At 46.1% G+C, this 9,793-nt stretch overlaps 1 long non-coding RNA gene across 1 annotated transcript; it reads right to left on the reverse strand.

Annotated features, from left to right (window-relative positions):
• Nucleotides 1-3,010: 3,010 nt before the first annotated feature.
• Nucleotides 3,011-6,748, reverse strand: LOC108535025 (uncharacterized). Its single transcript, XR_001887113.1, has 4 exons — nt 6,556-6,748; nt 5,748-5,842; nt 3,366-3,492; nt 3,011-3,121 (listed from the first exon to the last, which is right to left on the reverse strand). It is a non-coding gene; the product is annotated as an uncharacterized LOC108535025 (long non-coding RNA).
• Between the last annotated feature and the right edge of the window lie 3,045 nt (nt 6,749-9,793).

Here is a 9,793-nt window from a genome sequence, read left to right on the forward strand (position 1 = left end):
AGGACTGTCACATTGTCACTTAATGTCTCATTTATCTTAGATATCAAACATATTACTAGAGACATAATTAGCAATTTTGGTATGAAGATGAGCAGCAGAAAATTTGCACTCTATTTAAACCACCCCAAAAGTTAGTGGTTTCAAATAAGAATAACCATTTATTTTGCAATCTGGGCAGGGCTCAGTGGTAATGGCCTGTCCTGCTTCACACGGGTCAGCTGGAACAGATCAGCTGGGACTACAGGATTCACTTTCAGGGTGGCTCATTCACAAGGCTGGAAAGTCAGTCCTGGCCATTGACTAGGAGCTTGGTTGTGGCTGGGCTGAGGGTCTTACTCTCTTTGGACCTCTCTGTGAGCTGCTTGGGCTTCCTCATAGCATGGCTGCTGGAATCCAGGAGCAATTGCCCCAAGAAACAAATAAAAGCTACAAGTCTTTTGCAGCCTGGACCTAGAATTGGGCACAGTGTCACTGTATTAGTTTTCCATCGGCAAATAAACTATTACAAATTCCATGCCTTAAAACTATACCTATTTACTATCTCTCAGTTCTGTAAAAGCCTGGGAACGTTCTCTTCTTAGGTAGGGTCTCATAAGGCCAACATCAAGGTGCCAACTAGATGAGTCCTTTTCTGGAAGCTCTGAGAACGATTCCACTTCCAAGGTCATTCCGTTTGTGAGCCGAATTCACTTAGGGGCTGCTCTCAGCTTCTAAAAGCCACTTGTACTGGTTGGCACGTGGCCCCTCCATTTTTTTTTTTTTTTTTTTTTTTGAGATGGAGTCTCGCTCTGCCGCCCAGGCTGGAGTGCAGTGGCTGGATCTCAGCTCACTGCAAGCTCCGCCGCCCGGGGTTTATGCCATTCTCCTGCCTCAGCCTCCCGAGTAGCTGGGACTACAGGCGCCCGCCACCTCGCCTGGCTAGTTTTTTTGTAGTTTTTAGTAGAGACGGAGTTTCACCAGGTTAGCCAGGATGGTCTCGATCTCCTGACCTCGTGATCCGCCCGTCTCGGCCTCCCAAAGTGCTGGGATTACAGGCTTGAGCCACCGCGCCCGGCCTAGCCCCTCCATTTTCAAAGGCAGCAACAATGCACCCTATTCTCCTGCTTCAAATCTCAGACTTCCTTGTTTGCTGGTAGCCGGAGAAAACTCTGTTTTTTAAAAGTCCACGTGATTAGACTAGGCCCACTCAAATCATGTCCCTTTTGTTCTAAATCACGAGAGTGACAGCGCAGCATTCCCAGACTCTCCCCCACTCAAACGGAAGCGGATATGGAAGGACATCCATCCTCAGGACTTACACCACAGCCACACCCAAGGTACTCTATCAGCCACACGGTCACAGAGTTCAGATTCTGGGAGAGGAGACTTAGACATCTTAATAGACCTAAAAACAAACTGCGATAAACCAACCTCTCGACAGAGGAGTGCGCAAGAACTGGGGGATTATCCTAGATTGTCTTATAACACCACCACATCTTCAAATTATTTTGGTTGTGAGGGGAGGCTATGGGGGAGTGGGAGAGGATAGCCCGTGCTTCCAAAGACATTCCAGACAAGCAAGCTCCCAGCCTGATAGGCCTCGGGTGTCAGCCGTCCGCCAGGGAAGAGGAGACCTTGCAGGGCAGTCTGGTTTGTCCATGGAGAAACAGTGGTGTTTGCTGATGGGCGAGAGGGCTTTAAAACGTGCGCAGTCTTTTAAAGCATTCATTTTGAGGCCTTCTGTTGGTTTCTTGGCTCTAAGCCAGGAGTTCTCATTAGTGACTATCCCATGCATTGCACACAAATAGTTGAACAAAAAGCAGACTCAAAGGGGCCTTGAACGTAAACCTGGATTTTCAAAAATTGAACCATGTTTTGAAAATGAATCCCAAAGCACAGCAATGTATACATTGCCTTCGGAGCATTACAATCTAATTTACTCTATTTTATTTTTACTAGAGAATCCTCATTTCTGGTATGTCAACATGACTTGCCACATCACACGTGTGCATGGCTGAGAAGTGACCACGCTGGCCTTTTGTGGCAATTCGTGCTGTGCAAAGGGCTGGTCGTTGCTCAGGAAACGAACTCCCTGGATGTGATTGTTGGCCTTAGCTGTGGAATCTCTCTTGCTTCGGGGATGAAAATTAAATTTACTTTGACTTTGGCTGTGAGTATCCATCAAGCAAGCTGGTATGGGTTGAGTTGTGACCCCAAAAACAGACATGTTGAAGTCCTAACCCACAGTTCCTCAGAATGTGGCCTTATTTGGAGATTCTCGGGGTCCTGATAGAGGAATCAAGTTAAAACAAGGTCTGTAAAGTGGACTCTAATCCAATGTGACTGGTATCCTTATAAAAAGGGGCAATTTGGACTCAGAGGTAGAGGCTCAGAGAGAAAAGGCAATATGAAGAGACACAGGAAAAACACATTAAGACAGAGGCAGAGGCCAGAATTATGCTGCCACTAACCCAGGAGCATCAGGGGAGAGCAGAAGCAAGAAGAGGCAGCGAAGCATCCTTCCCTCCTAGGTTTCAGAGGGGCCGTGACCTTGCCACACTTAGTTTCTAACCTACGGCTTCTGGAACTGTGAGCGAATGCCTTTCCGTTGTTCCAAGCCACCAGGTTGTGGTGCTTTGTTACGGCAGCCTAGGAAACTGATCCACACGGTTGGCTGAACTCACACCTCCTCCAGTTGCTCTGCCCAAGTCCTTGAAAGGCTGGGGTCCTATTCACCTTTGCCGGCCTCCTTTCTCTCGTGTCACACTGCTTTATTCACCTGGTGTGTTTCCTCCAAAAATCGAAACCAGGCTCAGTGGTTGTTGGGATCTTTCTCTAATATCCCAAGACTTCAAAGGACTGCTTTTTAGGAGAGCTGTAATCCAAGTCTTGAGCAGTCTTAATATTACTTTCCCTTCCCCTCTTTACTTATTTATTTGTTTATTCTACCTATGCTCCTGGCCAAGACCTGCTGACCGATCACACTTGGATATCTGTGCTCCGTCTTTCACAGTATTCTCACCATTCTGTAGATCGATCGGCAATCTCCACCTGGAAGGAAACTTCACCTTTGCTGTCTGCTTCTTTTGAAGTCGGAGACTACAATGTGCTCCTCTTCGTGTTCTGCATAATGCCCGATCCACTGTCAAAGGCAAAGGGTGCCCCGTGAGCATCAGCTGCCATGCCCCCATATCCACTTTCCCCAATTCTATGGCAACCACATCCCTACATTTTAGCTGGGCACAGAATGCAGACTGCATTTCCCAGCCCCTCCCCTCACCTCACCCCTTGAATCTAGGCATGGTCATGGCGGAAATTCTGATCAGTGGGATGTAAGGAGATCCTGCAGTGAAGAGAACTCTGTTCTTCTCTTTCGCTTTTCTCACCTTTCTACTGGCTGGTGAGTGGAAGTGGCATTAAGCCACCAAAAACAACATCTGGCAGAGCAAGTAGACAGGAGGAATCTGAGCTTCCGTGGGCCCTGAGGAGCAGGACTGCCCCATATGCAGCTTTCTGTAAAGAAAAATAAATGTCCGTCTTGTTTAAGTCACTCATATTTTGGTCTTTGTCTCAGCAGCCAAACCTAGATATTAACTAATCCAGGTGGACACATAAAGAAAAGTTGGAACCTACAGAGAAAGTAAATTATTGGGCAAAGATTGGGTCCTAGGTATTTAGAAAGAATGTAGATTTGGGGTCACAAATAGTGCAAGTCTCCCAACCTCCATCAGACTCAGTTTCCCGTCTACAAAATGGTGATAATAGCGGTCACCGCATGGGATGATACTGGATTAGACTTGATACGTTTGTAAAGTGCCAGGCACATAATAGGGGGTCAGAAAATGGTAAATTGAATTATGATTAACTGTATCACCAAAAAAAGAGTTCATTCAAAAACTAAAGTCTCCTTTAGGCAGCACTGTCCCCCTCTTTGCACAGTGTGGAGGTTATCCTAGCTTGGGTTTCTAATAAAGAAAACTCTGGACAAATGGATGGTGATCAGGCACGTTATTGGAGAGGTGACCCCAGGGAGCATGAGAGAGGAAGCAGAAAGAGTGCGTGCGTCATCTCCTGAGGCTGCCATGACCATCACTGGGCAGCTCAAACAACAGAAGCTTGTTCTCTCACATTTCTGGAGGCTGTGAGTCCAAGATCAAGATGTGGGAAGGCCAGGCTCCCTCTGAAAACCATACGACGGAATCCTTCCTGGCCTCTTCCTGGCTCAGGTACTTGTTGTCAAACTTGGCGCTTCTTGGCTTGAAGCTGCATCGCTCTGATCCCTGTCTCTGTCTCACCATCACATGGTCTTCTCCTCATATGTCTTCACATTGTCTTTTTATAAGGACACCAGTCATACTGGATTAATGGCCCACCCTAATCCAGCCTAACCTCGTCTTAAATTGATTACATCTGCAGAGACCCTATTTGCAAATAAGGTCATATTCCCAGATACCAAGGGTTAGGACTTGAACATATCTTTTCGGGGACACAATTCAACCTGTAACAGTGAGACTGGGGAGGAAAAAGGAACAATATTGCCAAGGAAACTGCTGTGAACAATGGGCGCTCCATTCTGCTTAGACATCATGAGAAGGACACAGAAAGCTCTAGAATGGTCCCCAAAGAAAACAGGAGGTTTGAGCCTTGACTCACCAGCATTTTTCTCTAGGTATATCAACTCCTATAACTGTAAACTTTCCCCATTCGTGGCATGAGAGGAATCCTGATGTAGAAAGTAAAACCTTGCAGCCCATGCTTGAAGTAAGCTGCTGTGAGCATGCAGCGACTTAACCACGGAACAGAAACACACCCCAATCCCTGCTGAAATTAGAAGTTAGGCTGAGAGGGTGTGAGTCAGAGCACCACACGGGTCTGCAGCAGCCCACCCCTCGTTCTTCTCAGATTGTTCTGTCACTAAGCCTGCAAGATCATGGCCAGCCACCATCTCCAAACGACTCCATAGAGAAGGCGTGGTGGACACGCCGCCTGCAGCTAACCAGGGACCGTGCTTGGGACGTGTCATCTCCCTCCTCCACCGCACGTCCTAGATTTCTATCAGCGCTTATGATGGTCCAGGCCATCTGCTTGAGCACTGGCTGGCCTTTCACCGCTCAGGGTCTGAACTCTTGGCTGCCTTGTGTTTATCAGGCCCTGATGGCTGCAAATGCCCAGTCATCATTAATCCCAGACTTGGAAGCACCAGAGGAAGCCAACGACAATCTCCTCGGTCTCAGCCATGTTTCAGCCCCCTGGAAGCAACCATAGCCCCATGGAGAACTGGAATTATCTGTCCCCTGATGGTGGAGTAACTTATTTCTTTGCCTGCTCATCCAATAGCAGGCCATACGGGTTCAACAGAACCTTTACTGTGAACCTCAGGGGAAGCTGCCCTGCTTCATCCCAGGAACCAGGATCTCTAGTCCTGTGGAACAAAAGTTCTCAGGGATAGGAACCAAAATTCAACTAGTGGGTCACTAGGAGTTACAAGGAAAGCAACCAATCCTACTTCCAAGATTTGGCTTCCAGACCCGTGTGTTCTGACAGTTGGTGTCAAAGCACCTTAAGTAGGCTGTAGGTTCAGCACCCTGTTGCCTGTTGTTACAGCACTGTAGCCACCCTCGAGGCCAACCCCAGGGAGTACTGGCCCTGAGCTGGCACCTTTGCTGAGCCATCAATGGCCTTTTCATTGTTCATGAAGGCTGGCAGCTTTCAAGTCATCCATATGTGGTCAAAGTAGTGGATCCCACAGTCATGCATTCATGGCATACCTCTTTGACGATAAAATGGGTCCTTGGTTTTGGCTGATATTATGCAGGTTTCCATTTGAGACGTCATTCCTCCTGGAGGCCCTCAGGTAGGGGTGCTGGCAGGAGAACAGGCAGAAAAGGCAAATCTGTATTAGGAGTAGGTGTCAATTCCAGTAAGGGAAAATTACCTCCAGCTGCAATTGAGGGGGACAGATATAATCAACTTACTATCAAGTGTCTGCTGGTCCCCCAGGGCTGGCAGCACAGGACGGACACAGCATTCAGTGGAGGCAGCAGCTACATCAGCCTTGGCGAAGGGCATGCACCCCCTCCACCCTGTCCTGCCATCTTGGCTCCTCCATTCACAGCCACTGCCTGAGCACTGGTGATTGAGGAGAGAGGCCAGCTAACACCACCGGATGCGGCACCTGGAGGCCCTGGTGGACCCCAGCATGAGACAGAGGCCTGTGTGCCTTCTGCGCACTCCAAGCAGCCTATCCACATGCCACTACCCCAGCCTTTGTAGACTCTAATCTTCCGATCCTTCTTCTCCCAGGCCTCCACTAGAGGTCTCCATCTAATTTCTGAATTTCTAGTTAATTTTTCAAAATGCTGCAATCCACAGGCTAAATGATGCAGAAAACTCTCTCAAAGTGCACACTTAGGAATCAAGGTCTGTCTTCGTGGTCTCTCCTCCTACCCTAGCGAGCTCTGCCACCCTGCCCATGAGAGTTGAACACACATAGATACACACACAGGTAAAACTGACAGTAACAAGAGGGGGTTAGGAACCAGACAACATACAGTGGAGGAAAATCACAAGCCCCACCTCTTGTTATTCAGATGGGCAGACAGAGACTTCACACATCAACCACTCCCTGAGACCCTCCTTGACTTTGCCACTTTGCCTCCATTGGGACCTGCAGGTTGCTGGAGCCCAGGTTCCTGAGGCCATGCTGTGTGCCATCTTGCCCCAATTTCATCTTCCAGTCCAGCCTCTGAAACTTCCATCAGTCACCTGCAGCCAAGATTTACTGAGGATTACTCTTTAACTTAATCTCCTGCTTAAAACACAATTAACGGTTGTTAATTGTACACAATTAATTAGACCGCCTCCTAAACAGTAAGATTTGTATAATTATGAGCATGATGTGCTAGTTATGTTTTTCCAGATCCACACTAAAGTCAAATCCTAATAAATAAGATCAAAATTAGGTGTTTGTGTTTCCTAGAAGTACTTGTGCACCCCCTGTGGGAAAAGTTGTCATCTGCTTCAAAGTCAGGTTTTATAGACTGAGCCCTGTTTTTTCTCTGGAGGAGGAAACTTGTCTTCATTCGGATTTGCTGAGGTGTTTAAAAACCTGGGGTTTTGGTTCACATTTCAAGACTGTCTGTAGCCCTTTTGTTTTAACCAAATCCAAGAAGAAGAAAGAGGCCCTGCTGCTTTCAAATGCTGATAACCACTCTGGGGTATCTATGATGTTAGAGGAAAAAATGGGCTTGACTTCACACAGAAAAAAGAAAAATATCTCTGTTCCATTTACATAAGTCTAGTGACATCTGAAGTGATGAACAATAAGTAGAGTTTATGAACTGCTACCATTTCCTACATTAGCCATGTTTTACAACTTTCCAAAAAAATATCTAAAATATGTTTAAACATCTTGGCACTCCTACAAACAGCAGAGTTTTACATTTCAGGGTTTTACATGTCAGATGGGCAAGGCAGACTCTGTAGTAGAGCCATGGGGCAAGGGAATCCTGATCTCTTTATTTGGAATGACGGGACATAACAATGGATAAATCCAGCTCATTTAGCAGAGAACAGAATAGCATCCGCTTGAGTTTTACTGAACACTGTGTGTCACTTGCCAGCCTGATGAGATGGCAAATAGGTTCTTTAGCACAGCTCTCAAGGGTGTAAAGACTTTCTATTGTGTCAGGATTCGTTTCAGCCACCAGCAATCCAAATGCATATAAAAGAAACCTCAAATAACAGATTCATGCATGTAAGGCATTACTCTCTTGCACAAAGAAGTTGGGAGGTACAGTCCTAGACCACTTCACAATGTCTTCAGGCCTAGACTCCTTTCATCTTTTTCCTCTGCCATCCTCAGCATGAAAATTTGTTCTCAGTATCCTCTCCCTGCCTAGCTGGTGGCTGCAGCAAGAAGAAGGGAATCTACAAAGAATGTGATGACCAGCTGATCACCCAGTGTACTAGTCCATGTTCACGCTGCTGATAAAAGACATACCCGAGACTGGCAATTTACAAAAGAAAGAGGTTTGTTGGACTTACAGTTCCACGTGGCTGGGGAAGCCTCACAATCATGGTGGAAGGTAAGGAGGAGCAAGTCACATCTTACGTGGATGGCAGCAGGCAGAGAGAGAGAGCTTGTGCAGGGGAGCTCCTCATTTAAAAACCATCAGATCTCATGAGACTTATTCATTATCACAAGAACAGCATGGGAAAGATTCGCCCCCATGATTCAATTACCTCCCACAGGGTCCCTTCCACAACACGTGGGAAATCAAGATGAGATGTGGGTGGGGACACAGCCAAACCACATCACCCAGCTATAAGGAATCTTCCAAGAAGCCCACACAACACAATAGCTAGAATTTAGTCAAATGTCTACACCTCCTGCAAAGAAAGATAAGAAATATATTCTTTTAGCTGGATACATTGTTGCCCCAAATAAAAGTACTCATATAAAGAGGAATAAATGAAAATATTTCTACTTAATTCTATTATTAATACAGAGATAAGAATTTATTGTATTACCTGAATAAACAAGACTTTATTTTATTTTATGTTATTTTATTTCATTTTATTTTTTGAGACGGTCTCACTCTGTTGCCCAGACTGGAGTGCAGTGGTGCAATCCCAGCTCACCGCAACCTTTGCCTCCCAGGCTCAAGCGAGACGTGGTTTCACCATGTTAGCCAGGCTTGTCTTGAACTCCTGACCTCAAATGATCCACCCGCCTTGGCCTCTCAAAGTGCTGGGATTACAGGCTTGAGCCCGTACCATGCCAGGCCCAAAGGTTTTTTACATCCAAGCAATTTGTTTAATAATTTCATTCAGTCAACAGCTAATCTCTTAAAGATTCATTTCTGATTTCATATTTTTTTACAAAGAAGATGTGTGTCACTCAAGATCCTGATTCTGGCCCTAACTGGAACAAAATTAATACTTGTGCCTTGCTTTAGGGAATACATTCTACCTTTTGACCCATAACCTTTATAGTTCTGTTGGGTCTCTGAGGTCAGGGTGACACGATCTTTACCACTGATCCACTATGTGACCTCTCTGAATTCCAAGTGCCCTGTTGAAGGCAAATTCGCAGATGGCTTCAGTAATCCCTGCCTCCAGTAATCATACTCTGTGTAATTTCCTCCCTTTGAGTGGGGCTGGGACTTCTGACTTGCTTCTCTTGCTTCTAAATCATGGACTGCAGCAAAAGTCACTTCTGTGATTCCACGGGATTGCAGCTTCCATCTTGCTAGCAGAGTCTCTCTATTCCCTTCTCAGCAGGTGCACTTGGATGGTGCAGGTGTCATGTTAGAGAGGCCCACATGTCAAGGAATCAAGACTGAGGGCAGACTCTCCTGAACAGCCAGTTAGAAACTTCAGCCCTCAGTCCAACAGCCTGCAAGAAATAAAGGCTTGCCGATAGCCATGTGAGCTTCAAAGTCCATCCTTCCCCAGTGGAGCCTTCAGATCAGGCCTCAGCCCTCGCCAGTACCTTGATTGAAGTCTCTCAAGAAACCCTGAACAAAGGACCAACAAGTTGTGCCCAGACACCTGACTCACACATAATAAATGTGTGATGTTTTAAGCTGCTTTTGTGGCAATTTGTTACATAGCAATAGACAACTAGTGCATTTTTCATAGGTAAAATGAGAATAATTCACCTATAAGGAAAAACAACGTTAATGGTACTATCTACTTCACATAGTTTTGTAAGGACTAAGCACGTGTTTGTGTTGTTGATGCTTTTGGTGATGTTGATGATGTCACATAGTAAATACATGCCAAAATTTAAGAGCAATAATCAGAAATC

Source organism: Rhinopithecus bieti, unplaced genomic scaffold, assembly GCF_001698545.2.
Source record: "Rhinopithecus bieti isolate Rb0 unplaced genomic scaffold, ASM169854v2 scaffold_12151, whole genome shotgun sequence".
Classification (NCBI taxonomy): Eukaryota; Metazoa; Chordata; class Mammalia; order Primates; family Cercopithecidae; genus Rhinopithecus; species Rhinopithecus bieti.